Source organism: Pongo abelii, chromosome 7 (assembly GCF_028885655.2).
Source record: "Pongo abelii isolate AG06213 chromosome 7, NHGRI_mPonAbe1-v2.0_pri, whole genome shotgun sequence".
NCBI classification, from domain to species: Eukaryota; Metazoa; Chordata; class Mammalia; order Primates; family Hominidae; genus Pongo; species Pongo abelii.
Window position 1 is genome coordinate 44,309,634 of NC_071992.2, and position 23,864 is coordinate 44,333,497.

General features: G+C 45.4%; 1 long non-coding RNA gene across 2 annotated transcripts; it reads right to left on the minus strand.

The window, feature by feature from the left end:
* Positions 1–8,108: 8,108 nt before the first annotated feature.
* Positions 8,109–23,856, minus strand: LOC103891313 (uncharacterized). Of its 2 annotated transcripts, XR_010140979.1 has the most exons (5): positions 23,288–23,856; positions 18,299–19,083; positions 16,009–16,152; positions 9,591–9,754; positions 8,109–8,500 (listed from the first exon to the last, which is right to left on the minus strand). It is a non-coding gene; the product is annotated as an uncharacterized LOC103891313 (long non-coding RNA). The 2 variants fall into 2 exon arrangements; XR_008527879.2 differs by lacking the exon at positions 23,288–23,856 and having other exon boundaries at positions 18,299–20,414.
* Between the last annotated feature and the right edge of the window lie 8 nt (positions 23,857–23,864).

Sequence of the window (23,864 nt, forward strand, 5' to 3'; positions counted from 1 at the left end):
GAAGCTATGAGAAGATGGCCACCATCCTTCAGACCCCAAAGTGGTAGATCCACTGAGAGCTTGCATCGTGCGCCTGTAAAAGCCACAGAAACACCACAAACACTCAATGCCTGCTTGTGAAAGCAGCTGGCAGTCAGAGGGGGTGGGATATACCCTGCAAAGCCAGAGGGGCGGAGCTGCCCAAGGCCATGCATCAGCGTGTTTTGGATGTAAGACATGGAGTCAAAGAAGATTATTTTGGAGCTTTAAGATTTAATGACTGCCTTGCTGGATTTCGGACTTGCATGGGACCAGTGGCCCCTTGGCTTTGGCCAATTTCTCCCATTTGGAATGGGAACATTTGCCCAATGCCTGTACCTCATTGTATCTAGGAAGTAACTAACTTGCTTTTGACTTTACTGGCTCATAGGCAGAAGGGACTTGCCTAATCTCAGATGAGACTTTGGACTGAAACTTTTGGGTTAATACTGGAATGAATTAAGACTCTGAGGGAAGACATGATTGGTTTTGAAACGTGAAAGGGCCATGAGATTTGGGAGAGGCCAGGGGCAGAATGATATGGTTAGGCTTTGTGTACCCACCCAAATCTCATCTTGAATTGTAATCCTCAGGTGTTGAGGGAGAGACCTGGTGGGAGGTGATTGGATCATGCGGGCAGTTTCCCCATGCTGTTCCCATGATAGTGAGGGAGTTCTCATGAGATCTGATTGTTTTATAAGTGACAATTTCCTCTATCTTTCCTCTATCTTTCCTGCTGCCTTGTGAAGAAAGTGCCTGCGCCGGGTGCAGTGGCTCACACCTGTAATCTCAGCACTTTGGGAGGCTAAGGCGGGTGGATCAAGAGGTCAGGAGCTCAGGACCAGCCCGGCCAACATGATGAAACCCTGTCTCTACTAAAAATACAAAAATTAGCTGGGCACAGTAGTGGGCGCCTGTAATCCCAGCTACTCAGGAGGCTGAAGCAGAAGAATTGCTTGAACCTGGGAGGCGGAGGTTGTAGTAAGCTGAGATCTCACTGGGCGACAGAGCGAGACTCTGTCTCGGAAAAAAAAAAAAAAAGAAGAAAGTGCCTTCTTCTCCTTCCACCAGTAAGTTTCCTGAGGCCTCCCCAGCTATGTGGAACTGTGAATCAATTAAACCTCCTTCATTTATAAATTACTGTCTCAGGTATATCTCACACTTTATAGCAGTGCGAAAGCGGACTAATATAGGTGGTGATGCTGGCTTGCCCACCACTCACCTCCTGGTGTACAGCCTGATTCCTAACAGGCCACAGACCGGGACCTGTCTTCGGCTAGTGGTTTGGAGACCCCTGTCTTAGAGTATTGATACTACCATTTGTTGTTCTGGCCATTTTTGCCAAGCAGCTGTTCAGTGCATATCAATTGCTGGTGATGTAGAAAGACAGATGTTTTCCAGGAAGCATTGATTTTTACCTTAGAGCCCAATGTTACTGCTCTTTTTACAAAGAGCTTTGATTTTCACGAACATTTTCCATAATGCAATTTGACTTTAATTGGGTGGGTATGCCTCTTTTTAAGAGACCCAAATAGCTGGCCACAGTGGCTCATGCCTGTAATCCCAGCACTTTGGGAGGCCAAGCCAGGCGGATCATGAGGTCAGGAGTTCGAGACCAGCCTGGCTAACATGGTGAAACCCTGTCTCTACTGAAAATACAAAAAGTGGCCAGGTGTGGTGACAGGCATCTGTAGTCCCAGCCATTCGGGAGGCTGAAGCAGGAATCAATTGAACCCAAGAGGCGGAGGTTACAGTGAGCTAAGATCATGCCACTGTACTCCAGCCTGGCAACAGAGGCTCTGCCAAAAAAAAAAAAAAAAAAAAAAAAAATCCCCTCCAAATTTGCATCACAAAACAGATAAACAAAGGTGCAAATTTTACAATTGCAAAAGGACTCTGCTTTACTGGAAGTTCTTTAAAGCATTCTTTTACACTGGTTCATTTGAAAAGGGATTCACTTCATAAAAATTTGACAATACAACTTTTATTAAACATTTCTTTCACAGAACAATAATTTTTTATTGGGCCGGGCGCAGTAGCTCATACCTGTAATCCCAGCACTTTGGGAAACCAAGACAGGAGGATCACTTGAGCCCAGGAGTTTGAGACCAGCCTGAGCAACACAGGGGACCCCATCTCTACAAAAAAATTGAAAAATTGGCCAGGTGTGATGGCACGTGCCTGTGGTCCCAGTTTCTTGGGAGGCCAAGATGGGAGGGTTGCATGAGCCTGGGAGGTCAAGGCTGCAGTCAGCTGTGTTTGTGCCACTGCACTCCAGCCTGGGCGACAGAGCAGGCCCGTTTCAAAAAAAAAAAAAAAAAAAGACAAAATATCCCTATAATTTATATATGTATGTGTGTATATATATGTATATGTGTGTGTGTATATATATATATATTATATATATATATACACGTTTTTTCTATTAACTGGGACTATCTAAGACTAACAAGACCAATAAATTACAAGACTTTTGATTCTACCAGGGGAAACCTGATGGGCTTTCTGAGTCTTAGGATGACATGAGAACCTACAAAGCTCTACTAGAAGGCCATGCATTCAAAAAGGCCCTGGAGAGAAATGCAGAGGCTGGTGCAGATCTCAGGGTTGCACTTAACGTCCCTGCGGCCAGGGACAAGTTACTTCACTGCTGTTACATTTCCTCATTTGCAATCATGGAAGAAGGATTTTACTCACTGAATTATTTTGAGGATTAAAGAAAACATGTATTATTCTCCAGATGTTAAGACATTATGGGACGGGCACGGTGGTTCACACCTGTCATCCTGGCACTTTGGGAGATGGAGGTAGGAGGATCACTTGAGCTCAGGAGTTCGAGACCAGCTTGAGCAACACAGTGAAACCTCATCTTCACTAAAAATAAAAAAAAAAAAATTCAGCTGGGTGTGGTGGTGTAACTGCCCAGTGAATTCTTAACCCCTGCCCAGATAGAGCCGATTTATCAAGGCAGGGGAATTGCAGTGGAGAAAGAGTTTAATCCACACAGAGCTGGCTGAATGAAAAACTGGAGTTTTTTGTTTGTTTGTTTGTTTTTTATTACTCAAATCAGTCTCCTAGGGCATTTGGGGGCTAGGGTTTTTCAAAGGTAGTTTGGGGAAAGGGGCTGTGGTGACTAGGTAATGAGTGCTTGCTGCTGATTGGTTGGTAATGCAATCACAGGGGTGTGGGAAATAGTCCTCCTGGACACTGAGTCACTTCTGGGTGGGGCCAGGGGAGCAGTTGGTGGAGCCATCAGTATCAGATATGCAAAAAAACCTGAAAAGACATCTCAAAAGGCCAATCATTGGTTCTATGTTAGTGATGTTATCTGCAGGGGTAATTGGGGGAAGTTGTATATTTTGTGACCTTCAGAATAATGGCTGGCGATCATTTACATCTACACCCTAGCAGAATTCAGGATCTTCTATCCTCCTAGCCTGGTGCTCTCTCATTAGTATTATAAAGGCAGTTGAGTTTGGGGAAGGGCTACTATCATTTAAACTATAAACTAAATGTCTCCCAAAGTTATCTTGGCCTAAGCTCAGGAATAATTAAGGGCGCCAGAAGGCGAAAGACAGGGCCAGGAGGGGTGAGGGGGTGGGGGGCAGGGAGCAGTGGGGATGTGGCTTGGCAAGATCAGATCTTTCCCACTGCCATCATTTTCCCACTGATATACTTTTTGTAAAGGTGGTTTCAGTGGTGTGTGTCTGTAATTCCAGCTATTCAGGAGGCTAAGGCAGGAGAATTGCTAGAACCTGGAGGATCAAGGCTGCAGTGAGCTATGATCACACCACTGTACTCCAGCCTGGGCAAGAGAGTGAGACCTTGTCTCGCAAACAAACAAAAAAAATATTATGAAGTTATAGTAATTAAAATAGTTCCTAGAGAAACAAATGGAGGGCTGTGTGCAGTGGCTCACACCTGTAATCCCAGCACTTTGCCCAGCACTTTGGGAGGCCAAGGTGGGCAGATCACTTGAGGTCAGGAGCTCGAGACCAGCCTAGCTAACATGGTGAAACCCCACCTCTACTGCTAGAAATACCAAAATTGTTAGAAATAGATCATCAGTGCCATGAAGAAAAGAAAGCACAGAGACAAAAGATCTCTCAGCAAGGCCATCTTTACTTTCTGCAGAAAGGGTGCTCAATCTCAGATGGAACAATGGCGAGAGCACACTTGAACAAAGGAAAAGCAGACATAGTTATCCCTTAAGCATTTGGGTCATCTTTACTGCTGTATCCTGCATCCATTGGCTGGAGCAGGACCTCACAATCTTAAACTGATACCCGATTTGCTAATAGCCTAAAACTTTCCTAAATAGGTTAGTGCAGGGAAGAACAAAGAAGTTGCTTATGGAAGGTTTAAGGAAGCAATAACATTTCCATATAAGGAAGGGGCATAGGCTGTGAGCTGGAACGTGCCTGTGAGCATATCCAACAGTTACATAGGATAGGGTTTAACGAAGAGTTATTAGCACAAAGCAAGGAGGCTTGAAGAAAGTTAGTCTTTAAAAGAAACTATTTTTTCCAACACTTATGATTTATTCTTTAACAAGAAGGAAAACTTTGAAGAGGAAACTTTTTACTTTCTACATCTACTAAAAATACAAAAATTAGCCGGGCATGGCAGGAGAATCACTTGAACCTGGGGCAGAGGTTGCCATGAGCTGAGATTGTGCCACTGCACTCCAGCCTAGGCGATAGAGCAAGACTCCATCTCAAAAAAAAAAGAAGAAGAAAAAAAAAGTAACAAATGGAGAGATTGTTAGCAGTGACAAATCCATGCGGGTCTGCAGCAACCTCATTTCTTGCCTCTTCAGAGGAAAGAATTCATCCAAGGGGCATAAGGCAGAGTGAGAGCCTGTAAAATCAAGCTGCAGACATAGATAAGCAAGCAGGAAGCTTGCACGAGTGAATGCTGGCTGCTGCGCCAATAGGAAAAGACTACCTGGAGGCCAGGCATGTTCAACATGGAGGCTCCATCTTCCCTTTTCTTTGTCCCTACATATGCAGTAAAAGAGCAGGCAACATGGCACTGGCCAGGTAGAGACCCCATCTGCATAATAAAAGATTAGAGTGGGATGGCCAGCTTCTTCACACTATGCAAACGGCACACCTGGTCCGACCAATCTCTTGTGCCCTATGTAAATCAGACACTGCCTCCTCAAGCTCCTCTATAAAACCCATGCATTCCACCACAGAACCGGATGACCCACTCAGGAGTCCCTCTCTCTCTGTAGGAGAGACAGCTATTCTCTTTCTTTTGCCTATTAAACCTCTGCTCTTAAACTCACTCCTGCATGTGTCTGCATCCTCTATTTCCTTGTCGTGAGGAAATGAACCTCAGGTATTACCCCAGATGAGCAACACCACCTCACTAATAGCTGGGACTACAGGTGCTTGCCACCACACCCAGGTAATTTTTTAAATTTTTGGTAAAGACCAAGTCTCACTAGGTTGATGAGGCTGGTCTTGAACTCCTGAGCTCAAGCAATGCTCCTGCCTTGGCCTCCCAATGTGCTGGGATTACAGGCATGAGCCACCACACCCAGCCAAGATAGATTTTTAAATAAATGTCTGGAATAATAAGCTAGCCCACTGGGGAAAAGAAATAGTGCTGAATCCCTTCCTCATTCCTCATACAAAAGGGAATTCCCAATGAATCATTATACCTTAAAAAGTACAAAGGGGTCATTCCTCTACAAACCACAAATTCTCATCAGATGGGTTTTATTTAACCCTATGTATTGTGAGGTACTTTCCAATCTGACTCTAGCATAATGTGACAAAGAAGAAAGTTAAAATATTTTAACCCAAAACATGTTTCTTTGCCATATTTTGAAGTGGCCCTGCAAAGCTGTCATTTGTGGGGGAAAATTTGTATCTGTAAAGAATCTCTATTAACAAAGCTAGATCTTTTTCTTCCAGGCCCTCCCAATCCTGAAGAGATTAACGAAGAGTCTAGCACCTTTTAAAGATCTGAATAGGAAAATTTATCATCTATTGTCTCTAAGGGCAGCCACTATAAGACTTCAAAAGAACCTTGGTCTCCACAATCTTTTATCTTAACCTGAACATTTCCTTTCTATCATCGCAGGTCTTTAGACAAATTCAACCAATTTTCAACGAGAAAATGTTTCAATTTACCTATAGCCTGAAAGCCCCTACTTTGAGTTGTCTTGTCTTTCTGGACCAAACCAATGTATTTCTCAAATGTATTTGATTGATGATGAATACATTTGACATCAATCAAATGTTTGATTGGATCATCAATCAAAGAGTCTGACTCTTCATTGACACTCTGAAGTTAACATCAAGTCAAGCAGCTTCAGCTTTTGCAGCTTCATGAAAAGAGCAGTTTGTTTTTAGTGATTCCAAGTCAGAAGGGTTGGAAAAAAATTGGAATGTTAGTTTGGAGAGTCATAACCAGATATTGGAGGAAACTAGAATTGGGGATCCAGTCCAGTTTGCATGTAAATAACAAAACTTCAAAGACAATGAACAGAACTAGAATCTAGTCACAGGTGTGTTTGAAATGCTTGTTCCCTGGTGCTGTAAAGAAATAGCACTTGAACATAAATTTAATTTACTCAGCAAGGCCATTTGTTTACTTTCTGCAGAAAGGGTACACTCACCAGCAGTTTTGCCACGAGAGCACACCAAACAAAGGAGACAGGGTCATTTATAACCTGACGCATCCACCCTACTGCTGTGCCCGGTTTCCACTGGCTGCAACAGGACCTCACATTCTGTATTCTAGCAACTCAGAACTTTTTAAAAGAGGCAAAGGCAGAGGAGAACAAAGGAAGGAGGAAGTAACATGTGGAATGCTGAGAAAGGTAAAAATACCTTCAAATAAGGAAGAAGAACAGGCTATGACCTAATGCTTTGTTGGACCAGTATAAGCATGCCAGGGCAAATATTTAGGCTAAATTGTGGGAGCTAAGAACATAAAGTACATTGATTTCTTTATTACGGCTAGCAGATATTTAAGAATGTTAGCACAGGTCTTTGAATAAATTTTGCTCCTAAGAGAAGTTACTATTTGTTCCTAATCAGACGGGGAGGAAAGTCTTTGAAGAGGAACCTCTACTTTACTTTTTACAGGTGCATGATAGTTTTTTTACTAAAACATAATATTTCTCTCTGTCACCTCCATTTCTACCAAAGATAGTCACAGTAAAGACTGATTTGCAAAATAAGTCTAGTCTCTTTATACTTGCCCTGATTAAGTGCAACAAGAATAGTGATTAATCATATAGGCTCTTGGCCACTGCCCCATCTGGGAAGTGAGGAGTGCCTCTGCCCGGCCACCGCCCCGTCTGGGAAGTGAAGATCACCTCTGCCCGGCCGCCAACTGTCTAGGAAGTGAGGATCACCTCTGCCTGGCCGCCCACCGTCTGGGAAGTGAGGAGCACCTCTGGCCAGCCGCCCACCATCTGGGAAGTGAGGAGCACCTCTGCCCGGCCGCCCACCGTCTGGGAAGTGAGGAGCACCTCTGCCTGGCCGCCCACCGTCTGGGATGTGAGGAGCACCTCTGCCCAGCTGCCAACCATCCGGGAAGTAAGGAGTGCCTCTGCCCAGCTGACCACAGTCCGGGAAGTGAGGAGTGCCTCTGCCCAGCTGCCAACCATCTGGGAAGTGAGGAGCCCCTCTGCCCGGCTGCCAACTGTCTGGGAAGTGAGGAGCGCCTCTCCCCGGCTGCCCAACTGACTGGGAAGTGAGGAGCGCCTCTGCCCGGCCAACCTGTCTGGGAAGTGATGAGGGCCTCTGCCCGGCCACCCCGTCTGGGATGTCAGGAGCGCCACTGCCCGGCTTCCCACCATCTGGGAAGTGAGAAGCGCCTCTGCCCAGCCGCCCAACTGTCTGGGAAGTAAGGAGCGCCTCTGCCCGGCTACCCTGTCTGGGAAGTGAGGTGCCCCTCTGCCCTGCCGCCCCACCGTCTGGGAAGTGTGGAGCACTTCTGCCCAGCTGCCCAGTGTCTGGGAAGTGAGGAGCGCCTCTGCCCGGCTTCCGCCCTGTCTGGGATGTGAGGAGCGCGTCTGCCCAGATGCCGCCCTGTCTGGCAAGTGAAGAGCGCCGCTGCCCGGCCGCCCCACTGTCTGGGAAGTGAGGAGCACCTCTGCCCGGCCACCCCATCTGGGAAGTGAGGAGTGCCTCTGCCTGGCCGCTGTGCAACCTTCCAAGTGTGAAGTGACAGCCTTGTTTGTGATCTTTTCTGTGTCCCCCAAGTTTGCATTTTCGACATTAAAGTTTACTTTTTAATTTAAAAAAAATCATATAGGCTCTTTTTAAGTCTGTTTTGCTGGAACTTTTAATAAGGAATCTCAGGTTAGACTTTCCAAGTCTCTCAAGAATACAAAGAGAACTTGTCTGGCTTGTTTCAACTTTGCCTGCAATATCTATAGACTTTGATGAATTATTCTTTTCTTGATGTCCCCAATATACCTGAGGTCTGCCAGGAAGTGACCTTTCTTACTCATCTGTAAGGCAACCACATAAAGAAACCACATAAGCGAAGTACGAGGTTGGCTTTTTGGCTCCATAAAGTCAAACTTAGTTCCTTAAAACTGTCTGATCATATCTGATTATATGTTCATTTTCGTATTTGATATTCCAGTCAACGTCTTAGCAATATAATCAAGGTTTTCAATTGTGTCCCTGTTATAAGGAAACTAGATTCTTACTGAATTTATGAAAATAACTATATAGTGCCAAGCATGGTGGCTCACACCTGTAATCCCAGCACTTTGGGAGGCCAAGGTGGGTGGATCACAAGGTCAGGAGTTCAAGACCAGCCTGGCCAACAGAGTGAAACCCCGTCTCTACTAAAAATACAAAAAAATTAGCCAGGTGTGGTGGCGGGCACCTGTAATCCCAGGTACTTGGGAGGCTGACGCAGGAGAATCGCTTGAACCTGGGAGGTGGAGGTTGCAGTGAGCCGAGATTGCACCATTGCACTCCAGCCTGGGTGACAAGAGTGAAACTCCATCTCAAAAAAAAAAAAAGAAAAAGAAAAAGAAAATAACTATATAGTCATGAATAGTCATGAAAATAAGAATAGTGAGTAAGAGTTTCTGAATTCTACAGGGATCAGGTAGAAAAAAAAGGATAAATGTTTCAATTCTGTTTATGAAGGTATAATTTACCTGATTGCTGTAAATTTTAGTTAGCTTTAGAAAAAAAAAGAAAAGCCATTAAAGACCCAGAAATGTCCTAAAACAAGAAGTCATAAGAATTATAATCATCAGTTGGGCGCGGTGGCTCACGCCTGTAATCCCAGCCGTTTGGAAGGCTGAGGCAGGTGGATAGCCTGAGGTGAGAAGTTTGAGACCAGCCTGGCCAACATAGTGAAACCTCGTCTCCACCAAAAATGCAAAAAAAAATAGCTGTGGGTGGTGGCAGGCACCTGTAATCCAAGCTACTCGGGAGGCTGAGGCAGAAGAATCACTTGAACCCAAGAGGCGGAGGTGGCAGTGAGCCAAGATTGTGCCATTGCACTCCAACCTGGGCAACAAGAGCAAAACTCCCTCTCAAAAAAAAATAATAATAATTAAAAATAATTTAAATCACCTTCATTGGGTCATCTAGTCCAATGTAATTAATTCTTGTTCGGCTTGATCTTTGGTTAGCAATTTCATGAATGAGTCAGTTTTTCCATTAGTGTTCTGGAAGTTCAACGGTATGATCTTAAAGTCATCAGGAACATGTACTTGTCCGTTTTCTCCATGAATCTCCTTAAATACAAATGCACTTTCTTGAGGTTCCTGGGCCTACCAGGAAATGACTTTTCTTACTCATCAGCACAACAGCCATGCAAAGAAACCACATAAGCATGGTAGTTCATATTATAGTTGTTTGCAAAAGCTTTTAGGAATGCATCAAAATAAAATAATTAACTGTCTATGGATGACAAAAACTTTAAATGGCCATGGTTAAAGGATGAGAATTCATTGTAATACAATTGGGAAAAAAATTCAGTTACTTCTGTCACATACATTTTAAGATAATAACTAGAATTATAACTGACAACATTATATCAGGACCCATCAGATCTCTAAGAACTTCATGCAATTTCTGGAACACATAAATACATACAAATATGATATAAAGAAGGTTTAGCATCACTTCTTTTTTAACAATGCTTCCCATGTAATTTAACATACCAAATTAATTTAACAAGTTTGTTTTTATAAGAAGAAAGACAAGGCCGGGTGCAGTGGCTTATGCCTATAATCCCAGCACTTTGGGAGGCCAAGGCAGGCAGAACACGAGGTCAACCAATTGAGACCATCTTGGCCAACATGGTGAAACCCCATCTCTACTAAAAATACAAAAATTAGCTGGGTGTGGTGGTGGGCGCCTGTAGTCCCAGCTACTTGGGAGGCTGAGGCAGGAGAATCTCTTGAACCCGGAGGTGGAGGTTACAGTGAGCCAAGATCGCACTACTGCACTCCAGCCTGGCAACGGAGCAAGACTCCATCTCAAAAAAAAAAAAAAAATTAATAATAAATAAAAAAGAAGAAAGACAAGTCCTTTGTGACTTTTTAGGGGCCTTCAGGAAAATTCCAAAGTTAGCTCAAGGTCAAAAACACTTCACGTAGAGTTTGATTTTTCAAAGTTGTCAAAACCAAAAGATGGCTGGGCTCGGTGGCTCATGCCTATAATCCCAGCACTTTGGGAGGCCAAGGCAGGAGGATCACTTGAGCCCAGGAGTTTGACATCAGCCTGGGCAACATAGGAGGAGACCTTATCTCTAAAAAAAAAATTTTTAAAGGACAAATTTTTTTTTAAAAGTCAAAAGACTAAATTTTTTGATTAAACAGGATCACTGATCACTGTAAAACATTACTCAGTTATCCATTTAACGAAAGCGCTGGAAGATTTCAGAGGTAATTACGGAAAGGTATATAGTTTCCTTTTTTTTTTTTTTAACTTAGCTCTTTTAACAGAGACGACTGAGTCTTCTTAAGTAATTAAAGACCTGATAAAGACAACATGAAACACAGGAAATTATTCTGATAAGACGCAGATTTTTTTCCACCTCAGCAAATTCTAGATTTCCTACACAGATTACATAGACGGTAAAGAAAAACCTTCCATAGCATTTTATCAAGAGAAGTCCAATACTCCAATAAAACTTTGTAATTTTAAGAGAGAAGATGAAACTCTAGTTTTGGATTGTACTTTTGATATTAAGGCTCATTTTTGAGATCCTTATAATAAATTGATTCAATTTTAGCCAACTTAATCACACAAGATTCTCTCTCTCTAACTTTCTAAATCTGTTCAGGGTTTTTTTTTTGTTGTTTTATTTTTGTTTTGAGACAGTCTTGCTATGTTGCCCCAGCTGGTCTCGAACTCCTGGGCTCAAGCAATACTCTTGCCTTGGCCTCTTGAGTAGCTGGGACTACAGGCACATGCCACCATGCCTAGCTCCATTCAGTTTTTGTCTTTCTTTCTTTTTTTTTTTTTTTTGAGATGGAGTCTCACTCTGTCGCCCAGGCTGGATGGAGTGCAGTGGCGCGATCTCTGCTCACTGCAACCTCCACCTCCTGGGTTCACGCCATTCTCCTGCCTCAGCCTCCCGAGTATCTGGTACTACAGGCACCCACCACCACACCCGGCTAATTTTTGGTATTTTTAGTAGAGACAGGGTTTCACCATGTTAGCCAGGGTGGTCTAGATCTCCTGACCTCGTGATCCGCCCGCCTCAGCCTCCCAAAGTGCTGGGATTACAGGCTTGAGCCACCGCGCCCAGCTGCTTCATACCTTATCTTACAGAAATCCCGTATCCTATTTTCCTTGCATACAAGTTTTGTTCTTTACACTTTCTGGTTTTCATTAGAAACTAAGCAATCATTAAGAAATTAAGCAATCATCAAGAAATTTCTAGTTTTCACTAGAAATTAAGCAATCGTGAACTGTCACATTAGCATTCTGTAGACAGGCAAATTTATGAATATACCTTTTCGTAATTTTTAGAATCATATATTTTTTCATAGCAGTTTTCTCTTTCTCTCTCTTTTTTTTTTTTTTTCCGAGATGGAGTTTCACTCTCGTTGCCCAGGCTGGAATGCAATGGCGCTATCTCGGTTCACCGCAACCTCTGCCTCTCGGGTTTAAGCGAATCTCCTGCCTCAGCCTCCTGAGTAGCTGGGATTACAGGCATGCACCACCATGTCTGACTAATTTTGTATTTTTAATAGAGACAGGGTTTCTCCAGCTTGGTCAGGCTGGTCTCAAACTCCCGACCTCAGGTGATCTGCTCCCCTTGGCCTCCTAAAGTGCTGGGATTACATGCATGAGCTACTGTGCCCAGCCTGTAGCACAGTTTTTCAATGTGGCATGGGATATGTTTACTAACACACTCAAACATCTGGAGTCTCTTGTACTAAGAAGCCAAGAGTAGACAAACATATATTCAGCAATTAATGCTTCAATGTTTTATTATATTTGGAAAATATCTAGGTATGCAGTAAATATTTATCATTTAATTTAACTTAAGTTAGCAAAACCCTGAGTATAGGTTACCAAAGAGATTTGGGGAACCATTTTTAGTAGACATGTGATAAACCATAATCATTGTTAAAAGCTCATTTATATACTTTTATCCTATTTTTATAACTGCCTGACAGATTCTTCCTGCCTGCTGCACAAATAAAGAGCATGGCATTGCAATAAAGTAAGAGTTTAATTGGCCGGGCTCAGTGGCTCACACCTGTAATCCTAGTGCTTTGGGAGGCCAAGGTGGGTGGATTGCCTGAGCTCAGGAGCTCAAGACCAGCCTGAACAACATGGTGAAACCCTGTCTCTTCGAAAATACAAAAAATTAGCCAGGCATAGTGGCAGGAGTCTGTAATCTCAGCTACTCGGGAGGCTGAGGCAGGAGAATTGCTTGAACCCCAGAGGTGGAAGTTGCAGTGAGCTGAGATTGTGCCACTGCACTCCAGCCTGGGCAACAGAGTAAGACTCTGTCTCAAAAAAAAAAAAAAAAAAAAAAAGAGAGAGAGAAAAGAGAGAGAGAGAGAGAGAAGTGGAGAGAAGATGAGAGAAGGAAGGAGAAACAGGAGCAACGGGAAGGAAGAGGTTGTAGGGGAGCCAGGGTTGGGAGATCTCAAGTTCCCCAAAGAAGCCAATAAAGTCCCATATTATCCTCAGAAAAATTGCGCCAACCTTAGGGAAGTGACAGAGTTGGTTGAGCACATAGACAGCGGGGCTTCAGGAAGGGAGTTTCAGGTGATGGAGACATTCCCACGGGAGCTGCAGGATCAGCTCGACAGAACAGAGAGAACTTAAAACAGTAACTCCTACTAGGGTCTGAATATTGGCTTCTAGTCAGGCCAACTTCTGACCATAGAGCTCCTTTAAAAAAAAGCCTTTCAAGGCCGGGCACGGTGGCTCATGCCTATAATCCCAGCACTTTGGGAGGCCGAGGTGGGCGGATCAGGAGGTCAGGAGTTTGAGACCAGCCTGACCAACATGGTGAAACCCCGTTTTAAACCCTACTTAAAATACAAAAATTAGCCGGGCATGGTGGCACATGTCTGTAATCCCAGCTACTCGGGAGGCTGAGGCAGGGGAATCGCTTGAATCTGGGAGGCAGAGGTTGCAGTGAGCCGAGATGCACCACTGCACTCCAGCCTGGGTGACAGAGCAAGACTCCGTCTCAAAACAACAACAACAAAAAAAATTCCTTTCAAATATCTCATTATCAAATTTTCCTGGGACAAACACTAAGTATTCCCGGCAATATTGAACTCCTATTTGAATAGTTTTTTTCCTTTTTCTTTTACAGAAAATGTGTACTTAGCAAATGACTGAAGACCAAAGCCATAAGCCTCTTAGGACTTAAAACCAATGAGCCTTTTATGGCTTAGCCACAGAAATGAGATGCCTCTCCAAACAGGGTGCAAAGATACGGCCCTTTCCATAGACTATGGGAGCCACTCCCATAGACAGCCAAGGGAAGAAAGTCTTAGAAAACACCCCAAGAGCCGGCAATGGTTGGTAGGATATGAGAAAAAGAAAAATCATTTCATCTGGCTAGCTGTTATGGCCTACATCTGTAATCCCAGCACTTTGGGAGGCTGGGGCAGGTGGATCACTTGAGCTCAGGGGTTTGAGACCAGCCTGGGCAACATGGTGAGACCCCGCCTTTACAAAAAAATACAAATATTAGCTGGATGTGCTGGTGTACACCTGTAGTCCCAGTTACTCAGGAGGCTGAGATGGGAGGATTGCTTAAGCCTGAGGAGGTCAAGGCTGCAGTGAGCCATGATCACGCCACTGCACTCCAGCCTGGGTGACAGTGAGACCCTGTTCACCTCCCCTTCCAAGAAATATATTTCATTTGAGGAATGCAAGCCCCTTTAAATTATGAGACCCAGAAAGGCATTTAAAATGTAATACCAGTCAAGTCCCTCTCCCCCTTGAGTGAAATAATTACCTCTAGCAGCCACTCGCTATGGGAGCTCTAGACTAACTGTCACCAAGTAGCCATAAAATGCCATACACCCTGTAGTTCAACAATGCACAGCCAATCACCAATGTTATTCATAAAAATAACTGAGGTTATTTCTGTAAACCAATGAGAATTCCTGACAAATAACTTTTGTAATTCTCCTTCTCCTGATTTGTTATTTTTTTCCTTTAAAAACTTGAGCCTCTCTTTTGTTGTCTGGAGCAGTCCCCAAGGCAACTTGGAAGTGTGTCCCGGGCTGCAGTCCTCAACTTTGTGCTGATGACCTCTCTTTGAACTAGATTCTGACCGTTTTGATGATTGTAGGTTGACAGACACTGGTCACAGATAGGATGCAGCCCACACTTCTCTTTCTGTCTGGTTATATTCCTGGGTGTCCTGGACCTGGTGGTTGGCTGGCTGTATTCTGGGGTGTCCCCAACCTGGTGGTTGGTTGCCTGCACAGGCAGCCTGGATAATCTGGGCGCCCCAGCAGTCGGATAGCCACGCTACATTTTTAGGACACAAAAGGAGACAAACAGGAAAGCAATAGCTGTCTCTGGGAGTGAAAGGATCAATAACCAATGGTTACCCCAAACTACATTTCACCAGAGTCACTGTCCAAAAAAATTAATTCTTACAAATGATTTCTCCTGCTAATGTGAATTTGAAATAGAAGGCACAAAAGAGAAACTTGTACCTTCGTCCCCTGACTGACACTGCACAGATCCAGGAGTGCTAACTACCGCATTCTTTTATTTATTTATTTATTTATTTTATTTATTTTTTTGAGACAGAGTCTCATTCTGTGGCCCAGGCTGGAGTACAACGGCGCAATCTTGGCTCACTGCAAGCTCTGCCTCCTGGGTTCACGCCACTCTCCTGCCTCAGCCTCCTGAGTAGCTGGAACTACAGGCACCCGCCACCACACCTGGATAATTTTTTTTGTATTTTTAGTAGGGATGAGGTTTCACCATGTTAGCCAGGATGGTCTCGATCTCCTGACCTCGTGATCCACCCGCCTCAACCTCCCAAAGTGCTGGGATTACAGGCATGAGCCACCATGCCCGGCCTTTTTTTTTTTTTTTTTTTTGAGACAGGGTCTCATGCTCATTGCCCAGGCTGGAGTGCAGTGCCGTAATCACGGCTCACTGCATCCTCGATTTTCCGGGCTCAAGTGATCCTCCTGCCTCAGCTTCCTGAGTAGCTGGGACTACGGGTGAACACCACCATGCCTGGCTAAATTTTTTGTATTTTTAGTAGAGACAGGGTCTTGCTATGTTGGCCAGGCTGATCTCAAACTCCTGGGCTCAAGTGATCCACCAGCCTTGGCCTCCCAAAGTGCTGAGATTACAGGCATGAGCCACAATGCCCGGCTAATTTTTTGTATTTTTAGTAGAGACAGGGTCTTGCCATTTTGCCCAGGCTGGTCCCAAACTCCTGGGCTCAAGTGATGCACCTACCTTGTCCTCCCAAAGTGCTGGGATTACAGGTGTGAGCCACCACATCCGGCCGACACCACATTCTTACCTGTTGCCAGATTCTGTCACTTCTCCAGGGATCCCAATTGTAGAGCAGGCAGGGTGTCCCAGAGATCCCATCTGGGTCACCACAACTGTATGGGCAGAATAATAATTTTCTCCATATCCTTTCTGTGTTCCCGGCTGGGACTTCCTGTAACAAAATGGCAGATTAACAAGAGAAAGACAAAAGGAAGTTTAACAACATGTATATTTCAGGTATACATAGGAGATACCCAGAGAAATGAGTGAAATCTACAGCGGTGGCTTAGAATTAGGGCTTAAATACCATCTCCAGTTGAAACAAAACAAGAATGGTGTTGGGGTGGACAGTTATGGGGTGGTGTCCAGAAAAAGCTTGGTAAGCAAAGCTAAGGTTTGTAGTGCAGATTTATGTTGGTGTCTTCTCTAATGATTAGAGTTTCTGGTGCATTAGAGCCACACTTCTTTTCCTGGTATAGGGACAAAGAAACCCTTACAAATGGAGACGCGTTTTTTTGTTTGTTTGTTTTTTGAGACGGAGTTTTACTCCTGTTGCCCAGGCTGGAGTGCAATGGCACGACTTTGGCTTACTGCAACCTCTGCCTCCTGGGTTCAAGCGATTCTCCTGCCTCAGCCTCCTGAGGAGCTGGGATTACAGGCGCCCACCGCTATACCTGGATAATTTTTGCATTTTTAGTAGAGATGGGGTTTCACCATGTTGGCCAGGCTGGTTTTGAACTCCTGACCTCAGGCGATCCACCCGCCTTGGCCTCCCAAAGCGCTGGGATTACAGGTGTGAGCCACTACGCCCAGCTGGGATTTTTTTTGGTATTTAAGTATATATAGAGAATTATATTTTATTTTAAAATTAATTTAATTTTATTTTTTATAATTAATTATAAAATTATATTTTTAAAAATTAATTAGAGACGAGGTCTTGCTGGTCTCGAAATCCTGATTTCAAGTGACCCTCCTACCTCAGCCTCCCCAGTAGCTGGGACTACAGGCACGACACCACACCCAGCTAATATTTTGATTTTTTTGTAGAGATGGGGTCTCCCTATATTGCCCAGGCTGGTCTCAAACTCCTGGGCTCAAGCAATCCTCCTGCCTGGGCTTCCCAATGTGCTGGGATTATAGGCATGAGCCACTATGCCTGGCAAGAGATGTTTTTTGTTGTTGCTGAGACTAACAGAAAACAGCAGAGAGATGATTTTTATAGATGTAAATTTCCCTTACAAAAGGGTAGCTTTTAAAATATTATTTAATTTAATTTAATTTAAATTTTTGAGTCTCACTCTGTTGCCCAGGCTGGAGTGCAGTAGCATGATCTCAGCTCAGTGCAGCCTCCGCCTCCCTAGTTCAAGCAACTCTCCTGTCTCAGCCTCCCAAGTAGCTGGGATTACAGGCGCCCACCACCATGCCCGGCTAATTTTTGTATTTTTAGTAGAGACAGGGTTTCACCATGTTGGTCAGGCTGGTCTTGAACTCCTGGCCTCAGGTGATCCACCTGTCTCAGCCTCCCAAAGTGCTGGCATTACAGGTGTGAGCCACCATGCCCGGCCTTAAACATTTTTTTTTTGAGATGGAGTTTTACTCTTGTCACCCAGGCTGGAGTGCAATGGCGCCATCTCTGTTTACTGCAACCTCTGCCTCCCGGGTTCAAGTGATTCTCCCGCCTCAGCCTCCCGAGTAGCTGGGATTACAGGTGCTTGCCACCACGCCCAGCTAATTTTTGTATTTTTAGTAGAGATGGGGTTTTACCATGTTGGTGAGGCTGGTCTCAAACCCCTGACCTCAGGTGATCCACCCCACTCGGGCTCCCAAAGTGTTGGGATTACAGGCGTGAGCCATCGTGCCCAGCCCATTTTATTTTCTAAGTAAAGATAGGTTTTTGCTATGTTTCCCATGCTGATTGTGAACTCCTAGACTCAAGTGATCCTCTTGTCTCAGCCTCTGGGATAGATGGGACTACAGGTGCACACCACCACGCCCGGGCAAAAGGGTCATTTTTACTCTGCTTTCGGAGCTGCTTCTTCGGTTGCTGTTTCTCAGAATAATCTGTATGCCAAAGAGGCCTATTTTGGGTGGCATATTCTGGTCTCCTACAGCGATCTGGCCTCCCGGATAGTCACCAGCAGACTCCTGGCAGAAAGGAAAAGTTGGGACAGGCAGGTAGGAGGGCCAGGCACCACTGACAAGGGGAAGTGCAGGGAGAGGCCTGAGCCCAGGAAGGACTGGAGTCTGGCAGCTGAGCTGCAACACAGCCCATGGGTCAAAAGTAGGAGCTCAGAACCAAGGTAAGCCGAAAAGCATACCTGTTGGTTTCTTAGACGTCTACACCGGCCCATACCCTTTGTCTCTGCCACCACGGCCTGAGGTGGCAGCTGCCCTTTCATGACTTCTTCCTCTTTAGTTTGAATTTACTGGAATAAAAACATGTGTGTGTAAAAGTAAAGGGAGCTCAAAAAGTGATTTCCTCCTCTAAGCTCTTGTTCCTCCAGAGAGGGTGACTCAGAGCCCCAAATCCTTGCCTTTGCTTGTTTCTGCCTAAGTTTGAGGCACAACAGCCTGACTGGCCCTGCTCCTCTCAGTTTCTTGATTGGCCCAGGTCCAGTCACAGAGACAGCAGCTGGCCAATTTCCTTTCCTTCCTCTTCTGCAGCCAGCTCTGCATGGAGCCCAAAGGGTCTGCGGCAAGGTTCATTCTCACCCTCGTCTCCACCAGCCCACCCTCATCTCCCACCAAGGTCCCCAGAACAAAGGCAGACTTCTTCACGTCCTCCGACTTTCTAAACTAGTTTCTCCAACTTTTCTGGCAGAGGAGTTTTTGTCTGTTGAAGAAGCAAGTCCTGACCTGCAGAGTCCTTTCTCTGCAGGGCTGGGATAAAACAAAATCAGATGGGTCATGAAAGACTTGCTGAAATCGCTGAACCAGAGCTGACTGTGGGGGCTGGGGTGCTGGGGAAATCCTCCCCATCCTCTGTGGTCTGCCTTACGGCCTCTTATCTTTCAAGCTGTCTTCTCCTTCTATGATTCAGCTCCAGGTTGTACAGAAAACAATTCTTTCTTTACTCGGAGGAGCTCAGTGCTGCTTTGCTTCACTGCCATCAGGTGAGAGAGCAGAATTTAATCAGTGGATGACATAGAAGACTGAGTAAGAAGACAGTTATCTTTGACTTACTCTGGGAACAAGATTTCATTTTAAATTTAACAGTGCTCAGAAACCTTATCCTTATCACTAGTACTGCCAGAAGCATTTGAACCAGAGTAACTCCATCTTGAATAGGAGCTGGGTAAAATGAGGCTGAGACCTACTGGGCTGCATTCCCAGATGGTTAAGGCATTCTAAGTCACAGAATGAGACAGGAGGTCAGCACAAGATATAGGTCATAAAGACCCTGCAGATAAAACAGGTTTCAGTAAAGAAGCCGGCTCTAACCCACCAAAACCAAGATGGCCACGAGAGTGACATCTGGTCGTCCTCACTGTTATACTCCCACCAGCGCCATGACAGTTTACAAATGCCATGGCAACATCAGGAAGTTACCCTATTTGGTCTAAAAAAGGGAGGCATGAATAACCCACCCCTTGTTTAGCATAAAGAAATAAACATAAAAACGGGCAAACAGCAGCCCTTGGGGGCTGCTCTAAGGAGTAGCCGTTCTGTTATTCCTTTACCTTCTTTTTTTTTTTTGAGGTGGAGTCTCGCTCTGTCGCCCAGGCTGGCGTGATCTCGGCTCACTGCAAGATCCACCTCCTGGGTTCACGCCATTCTCCTGCCTCAGCCTCCTGAGTAGCTGGGACTACAGGCGCCCGCCACCACGCCCGGCTAATTTTTTGTATTTTTAGTAGAGACGGGGTTTCACCGTCTTAGCCAGGATGGTCTTCATCTCCTGACCTCATGATCCGCCTGCCTCCCAAAGTGCTGGGATTACAGGCGTGAGCCACCGTGCCTGGCCCCTACTTTCTTAATAAACTTGCTTTCACTTTACTGACTCGCCCTGAATTCTTTCTTGCACGAGATCCAAGAACCCTCTCTTGGGGTCTAGATCGGGACCCCTTTCCTATAACGGTACTGTACTGTGGTACTAATTACTGCAGAACAAATCTGTGTGTGATTTTATATTGCCTGGCCTTTGTCTGTGCTTACTTCATGGCTCTCTGTGGGTCTTAAAAACCCAGTAAGATTCTAAGTGCCTCTGATGAGATCTCATTCCATTGCTTGGATCTCCTGGGTCAGTAATGCCCCGGGCTGAGCTAGGCACTCTGGCTGGTCAGTATTTCTTGATTTCCCTACAGCACAGCTAAATAGCACACTCAGCCTCAAAGCAGGAAGAAAAGGGGATATTTTTCTGCTGAATCTGAAAATATCTTTTATAAACAGTCTGCTCATGTCTCCAGAGCAAGAGAGAAACCAGATGCAGGCAGAGATATCTAAACATGTCTTATCTGGATAGAAAATTGAGCTTAAGATAATAAATATCTTGGAATATGATAAAACCCAGAGGCCCCTTCCTGGGCCATGATTAACTGAAGAAAAAAAAGCCTAGTAATACGTGACCTTATCAGAGAGATTTATGTTCAGTTGAAAGCCAAGTTATTTTGAGCTGAGCAAAATGAGGATTCAAATTACAGGAGCGCAGAATAAACTTCTGGCATATTAGCGGACGTCTTGGTAAGTTTCTCAGGGACAGTGTTTTTCAGAGATGACAGGATTAAAGAGAAACCTTTTATGACGTTGTACTGGAAATAGACTCTCCACAGTGCCCATCACATATAGGTGCTCAATACTTTTTTTTTTTTTTTTTAGACAGAGTTTTGCTCTTGTCGCCCAGGCTGGAGTGCAATGGCACGATCTCGGCTCACTGCAACTTCTGCCTCCTGGGTTCAAGCGATTCTCCTGCCTCAGCCTTCCGAGTAGCTTGGATTACAGGCACGTGCCACCACGCCCAGCTAATTTTTTTGTATTTTTAGTAGAGATGGCGTTTCACCATATTGGCCAGGATGGTCTTGATCTCCTGACCTCGTGATCTGCCTGCCTCGGCCTCCCAATGTGCTGGCATTGCAGGCATAAGCCACTGTGCCTGGCCTAATTTTTGTATTTTTAGTATAGACGGGGTTTCACTATGTTGGCCAGGCTAGTCATGAACTCCTGACCTCAAGCGATCTGCCTGCCTCGGCCTCCCAAAGTGCTGGAATTACAGGGGTGAGCTACCACACCCGGCCAATTTTTTTTTTTTTTTTTGAGATGGAGTCTCGCTCTGTCACCCATGCTGTAGTGCACTGGTGCGATCTCCACTCACTGCAACCTCCAACTCCTGGGTTCAAGTGATTCTCCTGCCTCAGCCTCCCAAGTAGCTGGGATTACAGGCACGCCCAGCTAATTTTTGTATTTTTCGTAGAGACAGGGTTTCACCATGTTGGCCAGGCTGGTCTCAAATTCCTGACCTCAAGTGATCTGCCTACCTTGGCCTCCCAAAGTGCTGGGATTACAGGCATGAGCCACCTCACCTGGCCAATAAATATTTTATTTAAAAAATTTACTTATTAAGCAAACACTAATATTGCACTTAGACAATGCAGTCACTATTCTACGTGTGTTACAACTATTTACTCATGCTCCTGTTGCTTCCGGCCTTGAGGCTGAGCTTGCCATTTAGCTGGGAGTAATCAAGAAATACCAGGCCTGGAGCGGTGGCTCACACCTGTAATCCCAGCACTTAGGGAGGCCAAGGCGGGAGGATTGCTTTGAGGCCAGGAGTTCGAGCCAAGTCTGAGCAACACAGTGAGACCTCCATCTCAACAAAATAAAATTTAAAAATTAGCTGGTCACGGTGGTGTGTGCCTGTAATCCCAGCTAGTGGGGAGGCTGAGGCGGGAGGACCCCTTGAACCCAGGAGGTCAAGGCTGCAGTGAGCCGTGATCCTGCCACTATACTCCAAAGTGGGCAATAGAGAAAGGCCCTGTCAAGAAAGAAAAAAGAGAAAAGGAAAGGAAAGGAAGAAAGGGAAGGAAAGGAAGAAAGAAAGGAAAGAGAAAAAAGAAAGCTAGCTGCCCGGAAGGGAAGGGGAGGGGAGGGGAAGGGAAGGGAGGGGAGGGGAAGGGAGGGGAGGGGAGGGGAGGAAAAGGAAAGGAAAGAAGGAAAGAAGGAAGGAAGGAGGGAAGGAGAAAGAGAGAGAGGAAGGAAGGAAGGAAAAGAAAAGAAGGAAAAGAAAGAAACTAAGTAGCCGGGAAGGGAAGGGAAGGGGAGGGGAGGGGAGGGGAGGGGGAAGGAAGGAAGGAAGGAAAAGAGAGAGAGAAAGAAGGAGAGGGGAGAGGGGAGAGGGGAGAAACTGAGCAGCCAGCGTGCCTAGCACAGCCCTGGACACCATTGACCCCTATGTTTGGGTTGAGATCTGTCCAGAGCTGTCAGGCACTGCTGCTATCAATACCTCGTTTGTCCCTCACGACAACTCTGGGGTGGCCTCCTTTCTATGACTTTCTATGAGCCCGCCTGTCCCCCTGCTATTACAATGAAGCAGATGAAACTGCTGATCTTTGTCACTGATGTTTTGGCTGTTTTCAATTTCCAAAAAATGACAATTAAATGCAATTCAACCTCATATTGCCTAAATTTTAAAAGAGGAAATAGGTGCTCAGAGTGTTAAGTAACCAGCCCCTGTGCCTCAGAGGTAGTAAACAGCAGTATCTGGATTCAAAATCCAGTTTGCCTCCTTCTGAATTTCTTAACATGCTACTTTTAGCCACGGATTAAGAACCTGGGAACCAGTTGCTAGGGTTTGAGTATCAGCTCATCTACGTAGCAGCCATGTATCTTGGAAATAATAATAATGCAGACCAGGTGCAGTGGCTCACAGCCTGTAATCTCAACACTTTGGGAGGCCCAGGCAGGTGGATTCCTTGAGCCCAGGAGTTGGAGACCAGCCTGGGCAACACAGTGAGTGAGACCCTGCCACCAGGTATGGCGGCCACGCACCTGTAGTCAGGAGAATCACTTAAGCCCAGGAATTGGAGGCTGCAGTGAGCTGTGATCACACCACTGCACTCCAGCCTGGGTGACAGAGCGAGATAATAATAATAATAATAATAATAATGATGATGCAGTATTGTCCAATTTACAGGGTTGCCCTGAGGATTGAATAAGGAAATCTAAGTACAAAGATTTAGAACAGAGCCCTGCACTGTGTAAGCACTCTATAGATGTGAGCTATTATTATCATCTTCAGGTTCCTTTGGTAGCTTTTTCCTGCTTGAATAAAATATAGCAACACACACACACACACACACACACACACACACACACACCTCCTTTGTCCACTAATGTAATCCCATAAAACGGAGAAACTCAGCAGTGAGGACATTCTGATTCCAAGCAGGAAGGAGATGAACGATGAACCTCAGGCTGAGCGCCTCATGGTTTCCTCATGTCACCGGGGCTGGGGGTGCAGTTTGGCTTCACACTGCTAGGTCTTTTCTTGTTTTTAAGGGGGCAGGGGCTGTCACCTCTGAGGAGTCAGCTGTGATTGATCCTTCTCCACACCCAGCCAAGCACTAGCTAACAGTCCCTAAATCATCCCAGCGGGGGCGCGGGAAATTCCACCGAGGTGAAAGCCTAGGGGGCCGGGTGAGGAAATCCCCATGCCCGGGCCCAGAAACCGCTCCAGGTGGAAGTCACTTGTCTAAAGAGAACAGGGTGTAACGGGGGTCATTTCAGGGCTGTTCTTTTAAATCGGTGAGCACGGTCTGTCTACTTTCCCTCAGTTTTCTAGAGACCACACGCCACCCCCGCCCCGGGGGAGTCGCCAGGTCGGGGGTCCCGGGACAGGCCCACCCGGCCCGCAGCACTCGCAGCATCCAGACCTGGTCCGCCTCGCGCCAGGAG